This window comes from Acinonyx jubatus, chromosome D4, assembly GCF_027475565.1.
Source record: "Acinonyx jubatus isolate Ajub_Pintada_27869175 chromosome D4, VMU_Ajub_asm_v1.0, whole genome shotgun sequence".
NCBI lineage: Eukaryota > Metazoa > Chordata > Mammalia > Carnivora > Felidae > Acinonyx > Acinonyx jubatus.
Genome location: NC_069391.1, coordinates 33717650 through 33738986, shown reverse-complemented (window position 1 = coordinate 33738986; position 21337 = coordinate 33717650). Strand labels below are relative to the sequence as shown.

General features: G+C 46.0%; 1 long non-coding RNA gene across 1 annotated transcript in view; it reads right to left on the bottom strand.

Annotated features, from left to right (window-relative positions):
• Positions 1-6974: 6974 nt before the first annotated feature.
• The window catches only part of LOC128312166 (uncharacterized), a 73867-nt gene continuing 59504 nt past the window's right edge, over positions 6975-21337 (bottom strand). Inside the window, exon 3 of the long non-coding RNA XR_008291110.1 lies at positions 6975-20592. This is a non-coding gene — a long non-coding RNA (uncharacterized LOC128312166). The remainder of the gene's footprint in view (positions 20593-21337) is intronic.

Sequence of the window (21337 nt, the reverse complement as noted above, 5' to 3'; positions counted from 1 at the left end):
ACAGAGACCGGTGTGAGGCTGCCTAGGGAGTCCCCTTCTTGTGAACTCCTGTCACTGCTGCTCACATGGCCTGTTGGGGGGCGCTTCTCAGCTCAGCCTTTCTCCACTTGGAATCAGCAAGCGTGTCCTTTGCTGACATGCTTAAGAGAGATGGCTGCATTCTTGTCATTCTGGGGTTATTTCTGACTGTCTCCCGTGGTATCTTCTTTCAGTGTTGAAGGAAAACCAAGGTTACAAAACATCAATAAGCCAATTTTTTAAACGCCTAAAGAGAAAGTAGTGAGCATTAAGGGGAAGCATATGTGCCTGGGCTACAAAGACAGGATTCTGGGCCTTTGCCCATACTGTTCCCTCACCTGCAATGCCCTTTGTCCCAAGTACAAAAATTCCAAGGCAACTATGCACCTACCTATGTAGGGTCATCAAGGTAACAGAAAGGAGTTAGGGAATTCAGAGCCACTTGTCTACACTGCAACTTTGGCCAGGACTCTTCCACTTGGTGAGCCTTAGTTTTTTCTATCTGTAAAATGGGGATAATGTTCTTTTTCATACCTTTCTCAGAGTTGTGATGGGGGTTCTAAGAGAGGAATCAGGTACCAACTTGGGCATTACCTATTCCATTCCTAATTTTACAGATGAGAAAATTGAGACCCACAAAAGGCACGTCACTTACCCAGGATTACCCAACAAATCAGTAGCTGAGTTGGGCCTGGAACTTGGCCTTTAGGAGAGACCCCTTTTCTCTTGAGCAGGCTGAGGAGACATATGTGATAAACCATAATATACTATGTAAGTGTCATTTGAGGCCACTTGTCTTAACGATGCCTAGTCCTCAGTCTACTTGTTTCTTTTTCTAAAGTTCTGCCCCAAAAGGATGCAAGTCGCAGTCCTCTACTTTTTGGCCTTTGAAGAAAGGGTATGGGGTATTTGAATTACCTCTGCAACCGTGGCCCTCTGGTCCTAATCCCCTCCTGATCACTGGCTTGTGACAGCAGTGATTTCACCCACCCCTCTGTGCCCTTTGATGAGGAATGCAGAGAACGAGCCTCATGCATAAGGCCACTTGACCTTCTGCAGGGTGACATGGCAATGGGGACAAGCCATGGGGAGGCTTTTAGTGACAAATGATTCTTACCTGGATTGGGTAAACATTCCCTAAGCCCACACGTAACTCTCAAATATTTGCCTCCCTGACGTGGACTTCATTCTCTCCAAATTGTATGGGACTAGAAAACAGCCTGGGAGGCTTCTAATAAATGTTTGCCCCGACACAAGACGAGGTGTCTTCTTTCTTTTTACCTACCATTAAAGACAAAACAACAGGGCGACATGTCTGACATGGTGAGGGGGGGAAGAGTGGCATCTGAATGGGCAGGAATGGCAGAAAGGAGATCCGGCCGCCTCTCTCTACAACAGCCGCACACACCCAGCGCTCTGGCCTCGCCTTCCCTTCTCTCCTACCTGGAGACAGGGAAGCAAATCAAACAAGTACACAGCAGAGCTGAAAGGAATCAATCAGCTTTCACTTAGAACAGATCAGAGGGTCTAATGATGAGTCCAGAGAGGCCTCCTGGGAACCACACACTCACCTTTACCAGCGTGGTTTCTGTTCTCATATGTCCTCGTATTGCTAATTAGCAGCCTGTCATTTCACCTTGAAGAGCTCTTTTCAGAACGACGATTCTGATTCAAGCCAAGCTTTACCACGATGCCTGCAAAATGATCTTCCAACCCTCAAACTCCCTTCGCATTGACTGGTTGGCATTTTACTGTAAGCAACAGCCCTTTCCTCTTCCCTAGGTATTCATCCATTTATTACCAATGTATCCATTATCAGTTGAGATTTATAGATGCTTATTTCTAGTGGTTTATTTTCTCAATTATTTTCTTAATTATCTTGATGCTCGAATTATCCCAGATTCAGCTGATGGGAGCCTCTTCAAGCTGATTCCCATGCCTCTTTGACATGCCCCCATCATTTTTATTGAGCACTGCCTGACTTTCCAGCACAACAAGATGTACCAAGCTCATCTTGTAAAAGAAAAGCATGGGTCGGGGCACCTGGGTGGCTCAGTCCACTAAGCGTCTGACTTGGGTTCAAGTCATGATCTCACAGTTCATGAGTTCGAGCCCCATGTGTGGCTCTTGGCTGACAGCTCTGAGCCTGAAGCCTGATTCAGATTCTGTGTCTCCCTCTCTCTCTGCCCCTTCCCCGCTCATGCTCTGTCTCTCTCTTGCTCAAAAGTAAATAAACATTAAAAAACAATTTTTAAAAAAAGCATAGAGATTAGAAAAAAGAAAGTGGTACTTTACAGATTAATAAAGATGATTGTGCACTGGCAACTATAGGTGTTTACTAGGAATAATTATCCTCAGTGTTTAACCCACAGAGAAATAACTAGGCACAGAAAAAAAGAAAGGACTAGAAGAAAATGCTAGAAAACTAGAAGAAACTCTGAAGATTATGAGAATTGTTTTCACATTGCTCTTCTTTTTCTGTATATCACATATTTTATGTGATGAGAATGTATTATTTTTATAATGAAAAAATCACATAAAAGGATATTTCTTTCTAAGAATAATGGAGTGGGCCAGCTCTGAGAACATTCTAAAAGGATAAATTCAGATGTTAACAAATAGTAATGGAAACACGCAGAAAGCACTTCATTGTCGTCACACTGTCAAAACAAACTCTGTGCCTCAGTAGGAAACCAAGTCTTAGAAAACGCGGCTTCCTAAAACTTGGTTCTGCCACGTGCACCTGGGTAACTTTAGGCAAATCACTTTGTCAATCTGAGCCTCAATTTCCTTATCTGAAAATGGAGATCATCAAGCTCTTCCCATATCAGCCGTGTAACAAGACTCTAACAAAACCATGTATATGAAAATTCCTTTAAAACACTACAAAGGTGGTTTTCTTCAAGAGCTTTTTTTTTTTAATGTTTATTTATTTTTGAGACAGAGTGTAAGCTGGAAAAGGGGCAAGAGTGTGAGCTGGGGGAGGCACCAAGAGACAGGGAGACACAGAATCCGAAGCAGGCTCCAGGCTCTGAGCTGTCAGCACAGAGCCCGATGTGGGGCTCGAACTCACCAGCTGTGAGATCATGACCTGAGCTGAAGTCAGATGCTTAACCAGCTGAGCCACCCAGGCACCCCCAAGAGAGCTTTTAAAAAATGTTTGCTTAGTGCTTTACTGAAAGCTTAAATGCTTACCAGTTTCCTTTTAAATGGGTGTCTAAGAAGGAGCCTCTGGAAGCCCGCCTGGGTCTATCTTACAGCCGAGGCAGCAACATCTCCATGGCTGCATCTTAAATCAGGTTCCCCAGAAGTGACCTGGGGAGGAGGATTTGTGTGCAAGGGATTTATTAGAGAGTGTTCCTAGAGAAACAGGTAAGGAAGTGGAGAAGTAGGACCAGAAAGGAAAGGAGGCCCAGCAAGGTACCCTATCACACAAGTCACACCGAGGATAACTTTGGCTCACCCCACAAATGAACTCCAGTGAAAGTTGTACCCCCAGAGGTGTCCTGGTCAGGGGCAAGGGAGCTGGAGCTTTTATGCCTTTGTACCCATCAGTCACCAAAAAGGGGGATGGGAGTGGACAATCTCCCAGGCATTTCCAGCTTTCCTGTGTGCAGGCAAAGCAGATTCCAGCAGTCTGCCCCTCTGGCAAAGAAATGCAAATATGGCCAAGGTGGCCTCCAAAATGGTAAGGGGATCCGAGTGCGTATAGGTAGAGCACTGACAACATCAGCCCCAAAGTGTCCATCAGCGCTGGACACTCAAAACAAAGGAAATAAAGTGAGAACCAGTGTTACACATAGGACAGGCTTTGGGAGGTACCAGTTAGATACATGAAGACTGGGCCCAGAAAGGTTGAGTGGCTTGCCCTGAGTCACACAGACGGCAGCCAAAGTTCCAGCCCTGGTCCGCCTGGGTGAAGTCCATGTGGTCTGCCAAAGCCTGTGCACCCTCTTCTTTCCGTGTTGCTCACTACACTGGGTCTTTTCTATGGAGGCCCACCCAGAGGAAATCTTTCATGTGTCACAGAATTTTATAGACCGCACCCCCGCCCCTGCCTTTAGAATGCTCAGACCCCTGTGAGTGTCCTCAGGATGGCCATTAGTGGCCCATTCCCCATAGTCACCCCTCTCTTCTTGAATTTGTCCAATACAAGGCACCAGGATGGTTGAACCATGACCTTATGAACCCCAAAGAGAGACGCCTATGTTTCAGATACAGGGTGGCCTGTCTCCTGGCTACAAAGACATTATTAGTGACTTGGGAAGAGTCAGTTAGATAAACAGGTACCATCCCAAACAAAAGATCTTGTGAGCTCACTCGTTTGTTTCTCCTTTATTGTACTTAAAGGCAATTACCCCACATCCTGCATTCTGAACATGAGCGAACATGTGAAGGAGCCAGACACACAGGAGCTCAAGTCACGCAGACCTCGCATCTAGCTAGGAAGCAATGGTCCAGAGCCCCAGTTCCGTGGCCAGCCCTGCCACACACTGGCTGAGAGATATTGGGTAAGATGTATAATCTTGTCAGATCTGAGCATCCTTGTTCATAAAGTGGTAAAGCCATACCTAGTCCATAATGGTACTGTGAGGATCCACAATATATCTAAGGGCTTCATAAAGTGTCAAGCTTAATGCACACATAAAGGTATCTTAGCCACATTTGTTCTAACAGCTTGATTTTTATAAAACCCAATGCAGTCACTCCTCTTTCTCAGTATCATTGATCCAGCATCCTCGGACACCCAGACACCAGCCAAGTGTTAGAATAGAAAGTCGTAAGGCCTCCGGCTGGAGGTACCAGATGACATGAACCCATGCATCTTCCTCACAATAAAGCAGCCAGGCTCTAACACCCAGCGTATTTTCTTCCAAGCAGTTCTAACCAGCTTCGTTATTGTGTCTGGTTTCTCAGAGTAGAAGCAAACAAAGACTCAAGAAGTTGGCCCACTGACCCTAGCAAAAAAGCAGTATTTAACAGCCAGACAGGAGAAATGTCCAGAAGAGTATAAATGACAGCTGTATTCATTCAAAATCATAGTCTGGGGTCAAAAGCCTACACATTCCAGAAGGCCCTGGTGTTGGTAATGACTCAAGACACTAAGAATCAAGTTGCATTGTGATCTGTGCTCTCTATTTAATAGTGCAGAGACAGCTAGTAGAAAAGTTGACAGAAAAAAAATGTACAATAGCACTAGGCATTAAAACATAAGCACATTAAACAATAATAAAAATCTACGGTGTTGAAATTAACATGTTATTTTCTGAAATGAAAAACACTCACTGGTGATGGTAAGGTAAAACTGGTTCCAGAAAACCAAAAACTATATAAATATCTCAAAATCAAGCAAAGAGAAAGTGAATTTTAATAAAATAAAAAGACATTTGGCATCCACCAAAAGTAGAAAATTGGAAAACTATACAGGAATATGGAAAATTGCTTATGATGTTAATGAGAAACCACAAGATGCTAAATTGCATGTACAGACTACATACAACTGCCCCAAGCCATATTTCTCTAAGAAAAAGGGACTACAAGGAATATCACTGTGTTTTAATTCTTTCCATCCCCCTCCTTCCTTAGCACTTTATAGGCAGGGAAACTGAGGCCAACCAGCTGCCTCTGTTGTTGAGAACCTGTACCTACAGTTTCCACGTGGGGAAGTACCTGAAAGGGCACAATTTGGAGAAGCTGGTGACCATGCACTGGGAGGGTCATGTCACAGAAGACATCTGGGGCTGGGGGTGGGGAGGGCTGGTTCAGCACGTGGCTTTGGCACGTGTTCACTGAACAAGGAAGCCTGTTCAGTGACAGGCCCCAAGGAACGGAGGCAGGGCAGATCTGGTGTCTGCCCTTACAGAGCACATGAGCGGGAAAGATGGCCTCTCCCTGAAGTGGACAGGGAAGGCATCAAAGAGGAAGTCCGTAAACTTGTAAGTTATTTTACTTTATCTTACTATTATCTATGGCTTTGAGGCTGTTTACACCTACTGTGCCTGTGCAATGGGAACCTACCTAACCGTGCACATCCCTTCCCAACTCCATGTTCAGTGGCACCAGCTTGAACCCAGGTAGCTCTGGGAGCATCTGCATCCCGGAGAGGGGCAAATGCTACAAATCAGAACTTGGCTTAATGTTTCATTGATGGGCTAGAGCTTACACCTGGACTTTTAAAAAGGGATGAAGAAAATGTGAATAATTCAGAGTAAATTTAAAAGCCTACCATGCTTATAGTTTTCTTTTTTATGTTATGAATAGCATAACCATCCCATAAAGAAATACCTTAGGGCCACCAGAGAGAGAGGACCCTGGACATTCAAAGCATCTCAGAGGTGAGAAGAGAAAAAGCCAGATATCTCCTCACACAGTGCCAACCCACTTGAGATCAACGAGGAGACAAGTTCAAGAAGGGGAACTTGGTCAGGGGTGGGAGATCCGGGCAGGCTATTTCCAGGGGGCCCTGCACACCCAATCCTGGACCAGCATTTCTGCCCTTCAGGGGCACACTGCAATGCCTGACTGCATTGTTTTTCTACCTGATTCTGCTATTACTTTGAACCCAAGTGAGACAGGAAAGTCCAAGCAGCTGTCTGCCCTTCACCGTGCATTCCTGTACCTACTTTACTTTTACCATGGTTTCCACACTACCTAATTTCTTTTAAAGTAGGTTTCACACCCAGTGTGGAGCCCAACGTGGAACTTGAATTCACGGCCCTGAGATCAAGACCTGAGCTGAGATCAAGAGTCTGATGTGGGGCGCCTGGGTGGCTCAGTTGATTAAGCGTCCGACCTCAGCTCAGGTCATGATCTTATGGTTTGTGAGTTCAAGTCCTGTATCAGGCTCTCCGCTGTCAGCACAGAGCCTGCTTCAGATCCTCTGTCCCCCTCTCCCCGCCCCTCCCCCTCTCACAGCCAGTACCCCTCTCTCTGCCACTCCCTCTCTCTCTGCCCCTCCCGAGCTCGGTCTCTCTCAAAATAAATAAGCTTTTAAAAAAAAAAGTCAGATGCTTTACTGACTGAGCCACCCAGACACCCCCGTTCTATACAGTTTTACATCTGTGTCTGTAGTCAGATTTCTCCTGCAACTCCTACCCTTAGGTGTGTTCTTGATAGTGTTTGTATCTTATTATTTCCCTTAATTATTCCTAAGGTTAGTTTATATCATCAGTTTTTCAAAGAACTGGCTTTCTGTTTTGTTGATCATCTGTACTGGGTTTTGTTTGATGTGGTTGTTTCTATTCCAATCATTTCTAATTTCAACCTCATTAGCTTCATCCTTCTATTCCCTCTGGGTTTATTTTATTCTTACTCTAGCCTCTTGAATTGAAAGTTTACTGATCCCAGTGCTTATTTTTAAAATTTTCTCTTTTAAGAGCGAATATAGCTAAAGCTATAAATTTCCCTCCAAGCACCGCTTTGGCGACATCTAAGAGAGCTGATATTTACAAGTGTGCTTTTGTTTCCAGATGTATGGATTTGTGAGATGGAGCTATCTTTCAATAACTGAATTCTAACTGCTTTGCATTCTGGCCAGTGGATATGGTTTGTGTGGCAGCAACGTTTTGTAGTTCACTGAGATTCCCACTACTTACTATCTTTTTCTTAACATTTAAAAAAATTGAAGTATGATATATACTCAGGAAAGTGCATACAGATAATGTGTATACCTTAATGAATTTTTACAAATATATATATGCCTATGGCTCTGCCTGTGGATCAACATATAGAACATTACGAGACCACAGGAGACTTCTTCTTGCCCTCTCCCCATCAACACCCCTCAGAGGTATCATCATGATTCATTTTTCCATTCATACTTTTTTTTATTATAAATGAAATCATACAATAAGTATTCTTCTGTGTCTAGCTTCCTTCTCTCTACATTATGTCTGTATGATTCATTCATGTTTTTCAGTGTAGCAATGGTTTATTTCATTTCCACTGAAACATAGCTGTCCATTGTTCAAATACATTGCAATTTATTTGTCCATTCTACTGTTGCAAGACACTTCGGTTGTTAGCAATGTATAGCTATGCTGCTCTGAACATTCTCATAAATATCTTTTAATATAGACATGCATTTTTAATAGGTATATATATGAAAGTACTAATTAACTTTCTTTTCTTTTTTTTCTTTTTCTTTCTTTTTTTTTTTTTAGAGAGAGAGGATGCAAGTGAGAGAGGGGCAGAGAGAGAGAGAGAGAGAGAGGGAGAGAGAAGCGAGGTTCACCGGGGCTCGTGTTTTTACTCGAAGTGGGGCTCATGCTCACCCGATACGGGGCTTGAGCTCACTTGATGTGGGGCTTGAACTCACCAACCATGAGATCGTGACCTGAGCCAAAGTCAGATACTTAACAACTGAGTCACCCAGGCGCCCAGTACTAATTAACTTTCAACTTTGGGATTCTGAGTGTATTTTTCCTATATCATTTTAAATATTATTTGGATCAAGGCAGGATATAAAAATATCTTATTATGTGTGACTATGTCAAATGAATCAGGAGCTATAACTCACAGTAGTATTGCCCCCATATTAGATTTGCTGGCCCCTACTGTTCAAACTTAGAAGAATCCTAGAACCCAGATCTCTCAGGCAGTGGCTCCTAAACTTTGGTCTCAGAATCATCAGGAGTGTTTGTTAAAAATCCCCAATCCTGTCTCTGCCTCAAACCTTGGTTTCTCCAGGAACAGGACCCAGGAGTCTGCATGTTAGCAAGTATCCCCAGGTGATTCTACTGCTCATCGAGGTGTCAAACCTTCCTGGATTCCATGTTTCCACGACTGTGGATTGGTGAGGTGAATTATCACCATCCCAGGCAGCCTGAGTCCCTCCCTGTCCCCTACTGAGAACCCCAGTTATAACTGGGTTCTCTCCCAGCCCACTTCCTCCTTGTCTTCACTCCTAAAAGCCCAAATAAAGAATGTGGATGGTTTATCAGAATTGTGAGTAAGTTTAAGTGGATCTGGCCCTGTTCCTCACTGCACCCATGGGAAAACTGAGGTCAAGGAGATGAAGGAAAGTCCACAGGGAGAGAGGGTCCTATCTTCTCTGTGTCTACAATAAGGAAATCCCTTAGCTGTGAGTTTCCTGAGAGTATCAGTGTTCCGGAAGAGGCCTGTGTTATCAGAGTGAGCATGGCCTTTAAAATCAGACAGACCTGAGGTCAAATCCTAGCTCCTCTCTTTGAAGCAAATGAATGGAGGTTTCTGAACCTCAGGTCCCAATCTTGAAAATGGGTTTAGAGCTGATGTTAGGATGAGAGCTAACAAATATATGAAGTGTTTCACACATGGTATGCGCTGAATGAATGGATGTAATTACTATGAAGAGAATCTCAGTCACCCAGGAAGTGCTGCCACTTAGTCTGGAATAGTCCACGGGCTCGGTGGCAGAAGCAGTGGGAGGAAGGAACGCTCACCCTCCCAATGCCTTACCTACTGTCTTTAGGTTCTTCCTTCCTCTTGCAGCTGCATGACTGGACTCATCTGGGAGCCCCTCCAGAGGACACACATTTCCTGAGCAGTAACAGAAGGCTCGGTCCTGAGGAGCACTGGGATTTCAGTTCCTGCCTCCAGGAGTAGCCAACCTGACAGATAGACAGGCATGTGAACGGAAAGCTGTGGTACAGAGGGCAAAGTGAGCATCAAGGTGAGGAAGTAGAGTTGGGGTGCGCCCCAGGTGCCGACGCAGGCATGGGCAGGGAAAACACACCAGATGAATGCAAGCCTAGCAGCTAACAGATGGGCAAGTGGCGGGTCAAGAACTTGGGCAAACACTCTCAGTGGCCCTGAGACCTGGCTCCCCTGCCTTTCTACCTATTTTGGAATTTATTGTTTGGGGAAAGCTGGATTGATAGAGTGCCACTAAAGAGCCCAGAAGATATGTAAGCGCTTGGTATGAACTTGTAGGCATAAAGCAAACCAAAGATGTTAAGCAAACTGAGATTCATAATGTCTTTTGTTTGACTCTCTGAGCTAATATTTCACCCAAAAAAAAGGCATCCCTCCAGCAGAGTACATGTGAAGTTGTGTTAATAAGTAGTATTCACAAAGTATTTTGGTCTCAAATCACACCTACAAGAATGTTTAGACACAAGAGCAAGAACTCACCTCAGACAGCACTTTGCTCTTTTCATGGCCAAGCCTTGCACTTGGCATGTGGGTCCCAGGAGTCAAGTGGCCTGTGTCCTAGCCAATCTATGCCTGACTTGCTCTGTGATCTGGGCAATTCCCTCTCCCTCTCTGGGCCTTAGTATCTCTAGGAATTAGCAATTGGGCTAATTGCCTCCCAGGGCACCTTCAGACCCAGAGTTCTCAGATCCTAACATCTTTTTCTGGATACTTGTAACAGCTCTGGGAGGTAGACAACATCATGCCCATTTTATAGATGGAAAGCCAAAACTTAGAGGAGGAAAGGGTCAGAAGTCACCAAAGAGGCAAAGGCTTAGCCAGACCAGAACCCAGAGCCCCACACCTTTCCTGAGCATACCTCCTAGAAAGCCATGTGTGTCCACATCTGCATGTACATGCATGCATGTGTATCAGGGCACATGTCTTGCCCTGCAGTTGTTCTTGGATGCTGCATGTGCAGACTCGTTGGCGGGGCCAGGCCTGTTCCAAGCAGTTCCACCCTGTGGGAGGCAGGAGAAGAGGAGAAGGGGGGTAGGAGGGAGGGAGCTACACCTACATTTTTGTGCTGCCCTCTGATTTCAGCTGCTGCAATGCCGGCTCCTGGCTGCTGTGTACTTAGCTAAGTCTGAGTGACTCCATACACAGGCAGTGGGCTGGAACACTCCCCTCCAAGCATTGAAACTGACAAGCTCCTCTCACAGCTGGGATCCAGGCTTGCAGGAGCATTCATGGCCCTTTTGCACCTGCACACTGAAACTTTCACACACAAGTGTGTGTGTGTGTGTGCGCACAAACACGCAAGCTCATGCACACACTTAGCAAGTGTTTGCCCCCTCTGGCCCCAGGTTCCTCATCAGTAAAATGGGAGACAACACTCGTTGCCTCACCAGAGGATCCTGAGTTCAGAGACACAGAAGTTGGTTGCGCAAACTGTAAAGAACTGGGAGGACCCTGCTGAGATAACGCTCATCCAATCTGCCCACACAAATGGCAAAGAACAGGGCTTTTTTCCTTTTTTAAAAAATAATAAGGGGCACTTGGGTGGCTCAGTCAGTTAAGTATCCAACTCTTGATTTAGGCTCAGGTCATGATCTTGAGGTTCGTGGGATCAAGCCCCATCGTGGAGCCTGCTTGGGATTCTCTCTCTCCCTCTCTCCCTCTCTCTGAGAATAAATAAATAAACTTTCAAAAAAATAATAAAATAAGCCATGTGGGCTGCCTTTAAATGAGATTAGATAAGTTTACTCTAGTTTTAATACAAAATTGGTGATTTCAACCTCAGAATCATGCTGTCTGGCGTGCCCTGTCCTCCTCCCCACCAAATCGGGAATGATTCAATGGCAGAAAATACCCTGGTTGATGATTCAAAAGAAGGATGATAATGATTTTGGACTTCTAGCCTCCAGAACTCTGCAATAATACATTTGTTGTTTTAAGAAAAGAAATATAAATAAAAAGAAAGATGATATAAACGAATCGACTCTGGAACCAGACTGCCTGGGCCCAAATCCCAGTTCTGCCACTTGCTGGTGTGTCATGTTTCCTTGGACGTGTGATTTCATTGCTTTGTGCCTCAGGCTCCCCATCTGCCAGGTGAGGTGACTATACTGTAGGATCTACCTCACTGGGGTGATTATGAGTGCACATACAAAACTGCTCAATAAGAGGGGTTGCATTATTTTTTTCTTGGAAGCAGAGTAGGTGGTGATGATCATGTCCAAGGTTGCTCAGTGATTCACTGCCACTGCTAAGCCAGCCCTGAGCTCACCTGTGCCCCCTCTGGTCTACACTGGCTTTGGGGGACCTCTCAGTCATTGGAGGGTAAGGCAGCTACTCTAGCCCAAGTCCCTGCCCACAGCCTTGTCTACAGCTCCCATGGGAGGTTCTAATGAGGGAAACTCAAGCTCTTTCTGGGTAAAAGCAGAAAGGTAAGGCTCTCTATACCACTCTCTACCAGTGTTAGTTCCAACATCACTGTCATCTGGGACTGGATACGGGGGTTTGGTGGCAGAGGGCTTGAAACCCTGAGGGCTATAAGGATCCAGAAATCTATCAGAAAGGAATAAATTAAACAAAGAATTGGGCTCCAAATTCTGCTCTGCCTGACAAGCTGGGTGACCTAGGTAAATTATTTCACCTCTCTGAGCCTTTGGAGGTAACAATATTGGTGGCAGTTCTTAAGGCTATTATTTGGTAAGATCAGAAATAGCTCACATTCCAAAGGATGTCGGTAAAGGATTTGCTCAGTTCAGTGAAGGTATGAGAAGAGGTCAAAGCGGAGACTTTAACCTGCTAAGCTGCTAAGAGCCATCATAAGCCCTCATTATTCAAAAACTACTATGGCAGTAATTTTATTTGCAATGCAAATGCAGCCCAAGAAACCAAGACACAAAAGGTCAAATTAAGTAATAAAAGCTGTGTCTGTCCTGAAGGCAGCCACTCAGAGGATGGGAACTAGAGGGGTTTCAGGATACACACTCTTCAGGAGCACTCTGGCCAAAGGGGTAAGCATGTGGTTTTCGATGTTAGCCAGAACTGGGTTTGAATCCCTGCTTGGTCACTTGTTGATAGCTGAGGGACCTTAGGTAAATCAACCCTCTGCCTCACAGCTTCCTCATCCGTAAAATGGGTGCAATAATTGTGGCCCATGTGGCTGTGTGCAGGATCATGTAAGGTGATACAGTGAAAAGCTCCTGGCACACAGTAAGCTCTATACATGGAAGGTATTGTTCTCATCTAGGATTCTCTTGTTTTTGGGTGTTAGAAATAAAACTCAGGTAAAGAAGTTGTATTTCATAATAAAGAAAGCGTAAGAAGTCATTTTATTGTTTTCAGTAACCAAGAAGGGAAAGGATGGGGCTGGCCCTAGGGTGGTCTGGGACCAGGAACTCAAACACCAAAACACTCTTCTCAGCTTTTCATCGCTAACTGTTGGTTTAATTCCTTCCTTCCGCAGGCTTCTCTATGATGAGGACATGGTTTCAACAGCTCTAGGTTCACTTCTCCATCACCCATCAGGAGAGGATTCTTTCTCATGGGCAAAAAAAGAAGAAGGAGAAGAAGAAGAACGAGGAAGAGGAGAAGGAGGAGGAGGAGGAGGAGGAGGAGGAGGAGGAGGAGGCGGAGGAGGAGGAGGAGAAGCATCCCAAGAAAGGACTTGGGTCACGTGGTCACCCTTGGATGAATCACAGCAGCCATGAGGATGGTGTCCTCTGATTGGCTCAGCCTGGGTCAGGTGCCTTGGGTGCCAGGGATGTGTTCCCAGAAGTAAGAAAGGAGCGGGATGCTGTGCAGTTTTCTCCCCAGAGAGTCCTGCGTGTGGGTGGAGTAGGGGGAACAGTTCTCTGTGCTAGGTGCTGCGGATGGCAGGAAGCCACTGCTTACAAGTGCTACATCCTCAATGTGCCTTTGGTGCCAGGTTTATCCTAAAACGTTGTCTTTGTAGAAACAGCTCCACTTAATACAGCTTAATGCTGTCCAAATCCACCATCTTCAGACGCTGTTTGCAGAGCTTAGGGCAGCGCGCACAGCAGGCAAAGCCCAGGCACAGTGACAGTCTCATTGGAGATCATGGATCTTTCCCTGCTCCTGCCTACTGTCTCCAGATTCAGCTGGGGCCTGGTCCCCCTGTACGCCTCTTGGATGCCAGGCCGCAGATCTCAAGGAGATTGGGGGATGCTGTATGTAAAGCAAAAAAATGCCAGTGCTGGAAGGGACCTCAGGAACCACCTGGCCCATTTCATAGCTGGGGAGACTGAAGCCAAGAGAGAGCAAGGAACCTGCTTACCCAAGGACACAGAGCTCCTTGGGGAATGGTGTCTTCTTCAAGAAGCACCCTCAACCTGTGGGTACGGTAGGTCCTCAATAAATATTAAGTGAATGAATGAATGAACTGACATTTTAATCCGGACCTCTTGTTTCCCAGGCCCATATAACTCTGCTCCCTCTTGAACCTAAAAATCTTAATTTCTAGATCTAAAGTCCTTGTCCATTCTAAGGGGGATGGGTCCATGGCCAGGATGAGCGGGAGAGCTAGCTATATAGATGCTGGGAGGACCAAAATGCTGACAATCCTAGCTGAAGTGAATGACAATTGGTATGTGGTATTGGGGCAGGCAGGTGGGGAGGACAGACTGGAGAGGGAGGAGTGTATACTCATCTTTTTATAATTTGGGATTTGATTTTGTGTGTGATAGACACAGCAGGGATCCCATTCTATCTGTTGGATGAGAAAACTGAAGCCCCAAGAGGTCAAATGACTTACTCAATCTTCCTCCCCATTTCCACCCCAGCCCCCAGCAGTTTGCAGTGGAGCTCAGACCCCTCCTCAGGGGTAGGTGATTTAGCTTCTGGCTCACAACCCTCTGTGGCAGATACTTGGGGCCTCATCCACATGCCCTTAGCACCTGCCACTCTGCCTGGGAGCTCTCCCTGTTGGTCATTCCTGGAACAGGCCAGACATGCTGGGAACTCACAGCCCCCTCCCTGGAGCAATCCTTAATCAGTGGCTGATGCCCTGACACCCAAGTTGGGGATACATACTCCACTTGTCTCATCCCCCAACTGGCTTAACACCAAGGCTGAACATACATACCACACTGGTTCCCCAGCATGATCAAGACCCAGTTGCCCAACAGGGGTCACTTGCATGATAACATGCCATTCACTGTGTCCTCTCGTGCCCCGCTTTATTTCCATGCTCCCTGGCAGCATTTCCTGGGATGCTCTCCCAAATAAACTACTTGCACTTGAATTTTTGTCTTAGAGTCTGCTCATAGCTTAACCCAAACTAAGACAACCACCTTCTTTTAAAAAGAGAGTGGACCTGTTGACTAAATAATGACAAATACAGCCTATAAAAAACAAATCCAAGTCAGGCCTAGAATGCCACAATGCCTTCTTACTACCTGCCTGCCCCTTTCCTGCCATTCACCCTCACCAGTCCTTCAAGTTTCTCCACCACCCACTAAAGAGGTCATTGCCTATGAGGGTGTCACAGGTCATGCTACTGAGAACCAGCACCATGCAAAGCTGACTCCATCCCTGAGCCCTGGGTGATAGTTTCCCATGGCTCTGAAAAGATGCCAGCAGTGAAGCGGCACCTGCTCTGCCTCCTCAGGCAGGTACTGGAATGTCCCTGTGCCACCTATGAGCCCAGCCTCATGTCACCCCATTTCTGGACCCTGTAGGATGATCTGTGCCTTGGTCTGAGGAACAGAATCATGGAGTCATGGAATACTGAGCAGGAGAGACCCACAGGGACTGAGTGCCTTGTCTCACACTCCCATTGTAAAGGGGAGGAGATGAGACCTGGGGAGATAAGGTCATGTCCAAAGTCACACCGGGTGTTGGGAATGGGGGTTTTGCCCAGGGTCACACAATGCATCAGGATTAGAATGGGGCAAAAACCCAGGCTTTTTTCTTTTGTTTCTAGTTTGATATTTTTGGCTTTTCATAAAAAATTATGAAAAGGGAGAGGGGAACATGGAAGAAGACCAAGAACATGGGATTTAAGGCGAGGCAGACCTTGACTTGAAACCCAATTTTGCTGACTGTTGACTGAATGACTTTAAACAACTTGCTCAGTACCCTGTGCCTCAGTTTCCATGATTGTATAGTTGAGGTTCTATTAGTCATCCAACAGGGCTGTCAGAGATAACTGAGGCAGAAGGCCCCTGTTGGTAAGAGATACTCAATAAACACTGGTTGACTCTGAATCTAAAAAGAGATGCTGCCTATCTTTAGGTGCCTGTGTGGGATAAATTCCAGGGAGGTTAAACAGAAATGTCCTCACCATCTCTGGAATCACTTCTGGAGAGTTCACACCAGGGTCTAGTGCAGAATTTTCAGATTGTATGCTTCAGAGTGTGAGAAAAGATGCCATGTAAACAAGTAAGTTTGGAAAGAGTTCTAAGTTTACGTACTGCAAGACTTCTCATGGCCTTTGCTTCTTAATGTGCTTTGTGCATATATAGCAGTTCCTGGTGTATCTCACCATGCAATTAATTTGTCAGGAGCCCTAAATGTCCCCCAGCAGTTGGGGCTGCTCCAGGCAACAGTTCGGGAAACAGTTGCTGGACTACTGGAAAGGCCACCTGACTGAAATGAGGAGCCTTTGGTTCTCATTTTATGTCCACCACTTACTCGTTGTATGACCTTAGACACATCTCTGACCCATATGGGCCTCGATTTCCCCATCTGTAAAATGAGAGGCAGGCAATGGAATTCCTAAGGGTGCTTCCAGTTCTGATGTGCTGGTATCTCAAAGCTCCTCTCCTCCACCATTAGTTCCCTATTTTTAACCCTAGCAGACCCAATTCTGGCCAAAGACAGTGCTGGGAGAAGGCCGGAGGGTTCCCAGAGGGGATCCCAAGCAGGGTCATTGCTGGCCCCGATGTCTTGCCCCAGAAACATAGGCAGAACTGGTCAGAGCAGGGCCCTGCTAGCTTCCAGCCTGGAGACATGAGAGCTGCTCTCCACCTCTCCCTCCTCCTCTGCCCCCCTGCTGGGACAGTCAGCCGCTGGGGGATTAAGAGCAGGCACAGCGCCCATTCAAGCCATTCAGCAAGACAGGAAGCCAAGCGCGCTCCTGCCCGCCCCGCCTGTGCTGGGCAGGTCTGCAGGATTATGCACATTGTGTTGCGGACTTGCACAAAGGGAGCCCAGCCCACAGGGAAAGGCTGTGTCCAGGCCGGAATCCACCACCTGGTAGCTAGGGCAGGCTGCTGGGCTCGTCTGACCATCTGCTAAGCCAGAGGCTGCACCCTCACAGGTGCCTGGTGTTGCCCTTTACCTGCACAGTGGGTGGCTTGGGGCTCCCAGGGGCATGATGGGTGCAATCCCTCACAGTGTCTCCCAAGACAAGGTCCCCGCATCCGCACACAGTTTTAGCCTGAGTTCAGGAGTCTTTTCTCAGGACAATGCAGACATCGGCACAAAAGGCAGGTAGGTTGCAGGCGGCAGGCAGGTGAGGACAAGTTCATCTCCCTGAGCCAGAGGCTCCTGAAGGCCTCTAAGGAACTGGCATGTTCATTTTCTCTACCTCTTTACAGCCACCATCTAATCCTTAACCTGGACAAGCTGTACTTGGCTTTGAAGGCGACTCGAAGACAAAGATGTTCTCATCAGTTCCCAAGGGCCGAGGCCAGATCTGACTGGACAGCCTGGCTCTGCCGCAGGTCAGCAGGTCAGTCCCACCTGGCCACTTGAAGAGATGGGCATTCACTACCTGGGATCCTATGGAAAAGATATGTGCTCCAGGTGGTGCAGAGTGCCCTGAACTTCATTCATTCCTAAATTCAGCCCTATCTGTGTACACCTGTACCATTACTGATGATGTTTTTCTTTTTGTCAATTTACTTTTTAAATTGAAACAACTTCCACGGCCCTTTGCTAAGCAATGATATCTGTGAAATCATGGGTCTTACATGCAGGTAGTTCCTATCACAATAAAAATAATCCCCCAATCATAGAAAAAATGGCTTGGCCCTAGACTACCTACAGTCAGCTTTGGGCATCATCAGTGGTAAGTGAAGTAGAAAGAATGGATTGGGAGACTGTCATCAAGCCTCCTTCAGCTCTTTGGAACTGGGTTTATATGATACCAAGAATCCTCAATGCCACTCATTCCAAAATTCTCCACAGCCACCTAAGCCAGACCCTCAACAGTCATCGCAGACCCCTCCTCCTTCCTCATTCCTCTGATGCAGGTGTTAGGTAGTCCTGCCTCTTGAACACCTTGCCCATCTGGCCCGTCCTTTCTCATCCATCCCAGTGGCCACTGCCTTGGTTCAGGCTTTCATCCACTCTCCCCAAATCCCCGCGGGAGCTGCTGGCTGGTCTGCCTGTTGCCTCCTAACCACCTCCAACCCACTCTCCACCCTGCAACCTGCGCCTTCTTTTCACCATGCATGTCAAAAGTGCCTGGAACACAGTAAACACTCCATTAATAATAGCTATAAATAGTTTTAAGGATGCAAACCTAGTTATGCCTCTTTACTGCTTAAAAGCTTTCCATGGTTTTCCTATAGACCTCAGGACACCAGAAATCCCTTAACCGGGTATAGAAGGCTCTTTCTGATCTAGCCCCTTCCTACTCTTTAGCCATATCCTTCATCATTTCCAAACTCTATCCCTGTGCTCCAGTGAGACCAAAGTATGAGGTGTCCACATGTGCCATACTGTTTCATGCCTCTGTGCCTTCGCTGATTCTGCCTCTCCTTCCAGGGATGTCCCCCTCCCAGACCATCACTTCTTCTTCAGCCGGATCTTAGTAAATGGTATCATCCTCTCTGTATCTGTCAGGTTGTTCTGCGTAACACACCACCCCAAAACATAGTAGCTTAAAACAAAACAAAAAACGACTGATCATTTCTCACAGGTCTGTAGCTTGGGTAGATGGTTCTTCTGGGCTGGGCTGGCCTCCCTCGCGTGTGGGGCCTCAGCTGGGATGTGTGGGACAGCTGGGATGGCTAGACTCTCTCTTGACATGATCTTATCCTCCAGGAGGCTAGCTTGCACTTGTTTACATGGTGGACTCAGGTTCCCAGCAGTAAGAGAGAGGGCAAGCCCCATTGTGCAAGTGCTCCTGAAATCTCTGCTTGCATTACATTTGCAAAGGTCCACTGGCCAAAGCAAGTCATATGACAAAGCCTGACTTTGACAGTAGACAAAGAAGGCAACACCCAGATGGATACAGAAAGCAAGGGGCTGGGATCTTGAAGACAGAACAGAAGACACAGACTTCTTTAGGAATAAATTAACAAAGGTCTGCACTTGTCATGAACTTTGAGTAGTGTCCTAAGACACGCCTAAAGATGTTCTTAAAACATTGATAAACACCCTGAGACAAGAAGTATCACCCTCCTGCAAGTGGCACAGGAGTCCAGAGGCAGATGTGTGGACGTGGGACAAGACAGGCCCAGAACAGACCTGAATGGGGACCTTTCCTTAGTTGGGTCATTCTTGATCCTTGGAGATTGGGACACACTGTCAAATACTAGGGTTTCTAGAGGCATGCCTGAAGGGATTATACCGTACTCCCAGGGTTTCAGGGTTTACTTGCTTGCCCCTCAACGTGGTGACACCATGTAAGGGAACTGATGGCTGCTCAGGCTGTATTGCCTTACGTACCCACAAAGCAGAGCTCCTGTGTGTAATCCTATGTCAGGATGACCCCTTGCTACTTGTGCTTATTTCTCACTCACAGTGAGTTGTACCCCAGCTACCCTCCATCCCAGAATCCCTCCAGCTCAGTTTTCCAACCACATCAGGACTCATGATAGCTGAAAGTGAGTTTACATTTTTGCAGTACTCCAGTATACCCTGGCTAGAGACTGCTGCTTTAGTCACATAGCTAAGCCAGTGGGGCCCTCCAACAAGAAGCTGGATGTCTGGCACAGCCCATCAGTTTATAGTGCATTGTATATATACTTAGATATAAATATGTTAAAAATATATGTGATTCTTATTTAATAATAGGCTTCATTCTTTTTTTAGTGGTCCCATTTATCTTAATAATTTTTTAACTGAGCTTCTGTGAATATAGTCTACTAGTAATGCCCTATATCTTGATCTTGGTATATACATATCTATCCCTTTGTGTCTGACTTCTTTTGTTCAGCATGTCTTTAAGGTTCATTCGTGTGGCTGCATGTATCAGTAGTTTGTTCTTTTTTATTGCTGAGAAGTATTCTAGTCTGTGAGTATATTACAATTTGTTTTTGGACACTGGGCCATTTCTAGGTTAGGGATATTACAGATAATGCTGCTATGAATATATACTCTTGTACTTTTCTTCTGGTGGACTACATTTGTCTGAGGTATATACCCAGGAGTGGGATGGCTGAATCATAGGATAGGTGTCTATTTAGCTGCAGTGTGTCATTTTAAAGAGCTTTTCCTTCATCAAGTCCCGCCAGGCACTGTTATATGGATTGGATTCTGCCTGAATGTCAGCCTGTATTCTAGTGCTCCAGATGGGCCCAACCAGAGCAGCAGCCCCCTTTACAGAATTCTGTCTTAATAAAGAGTTTTTCTACCTCATCTATGCTATACAGTACATTGGCACTGTCTCACACTTTATGCAAACACCGTTTTACATTTCACCAGACCAAATGCTCCTTGAGGGCAGGTATTTCATCATCCCTGTAATCCCCCTTGCTTGGCAGGCAATAGATAATTAATGTTTAAAAATAAATAATAATTATTAGTTATCCGTTGTTGTGTGAGAAATGATGTTCAGCCTTGGTGGCTAACATTGGTTAGCGCCCCGCTTCTGTGGGTCTGAGATCTAAGAGCAGCTTAGCCAGGTGGTCTGGCTCAGAGTCTGTCATGAGATTGCAATCAAGGTATTGGCCAGAGCTTCAGGTCTCTGAAGGCTTGACTGGGGCTGGAGGATCCTCTTCCTAATTCACTCACTGCTAGTTGTTGGCTAGAGACCTGCAACCCCAAAGCGAGTGATTAGAGAGAGAGCAAGTAGCAAGCTGTAGCATCTTTTATGACCTGGTCTTTGAGGTCACTTCTGCTTTACTGTATTCATTAGAGATGAGGCGCTACATCCAGTCAGTGCCCAAGAGGAGGAGAACTAAGCTCCACTCACTGAAGGGAGGAATATTAAAGAATTTGTAGACATATCCTAAAACCACCATCTCTAATAATAGCTAACATTTATTGAGTGCTTACTATGTGCCAGGTGCTATACTATTATTTTTCACAGAGTGTTTTGTTTAATTCTTATTATAACACCACAAGGGAGATATTATTTCCAATTTTTCAGGCAAGAAACTCAGGAGCTGAGACATTAAGGAATTTTCCCAATGTCCCACAGTAAATGACTGAGCTAGGATAGGAGCCCAGGGGTCAGACTCTCAGAGATTTTGCACCCAACCACTAAATAACACCATGAACAAGAGGCCATGGATAATTCTATGCATTTAGGTTTCTCAGATGGAGTGGTGGGCTGAATGGCAGACCCAAAGATATGTCCATGTCCTAATTTCTGGAACCTGTGAACATTACCTTATTTGACAAAAGATGTGATTAGGATCCTGAGAGGAGGTGCTTAACCTGGATTATCCATGTAAGCCTTACATGCAGTCACATGCACCCTCATGAAAGAGAGCCAGAGGGAGTTTTACACAGACAGAGCAGGAGAAAACGGAGAGGAAAAGGTGATGTGAAGACA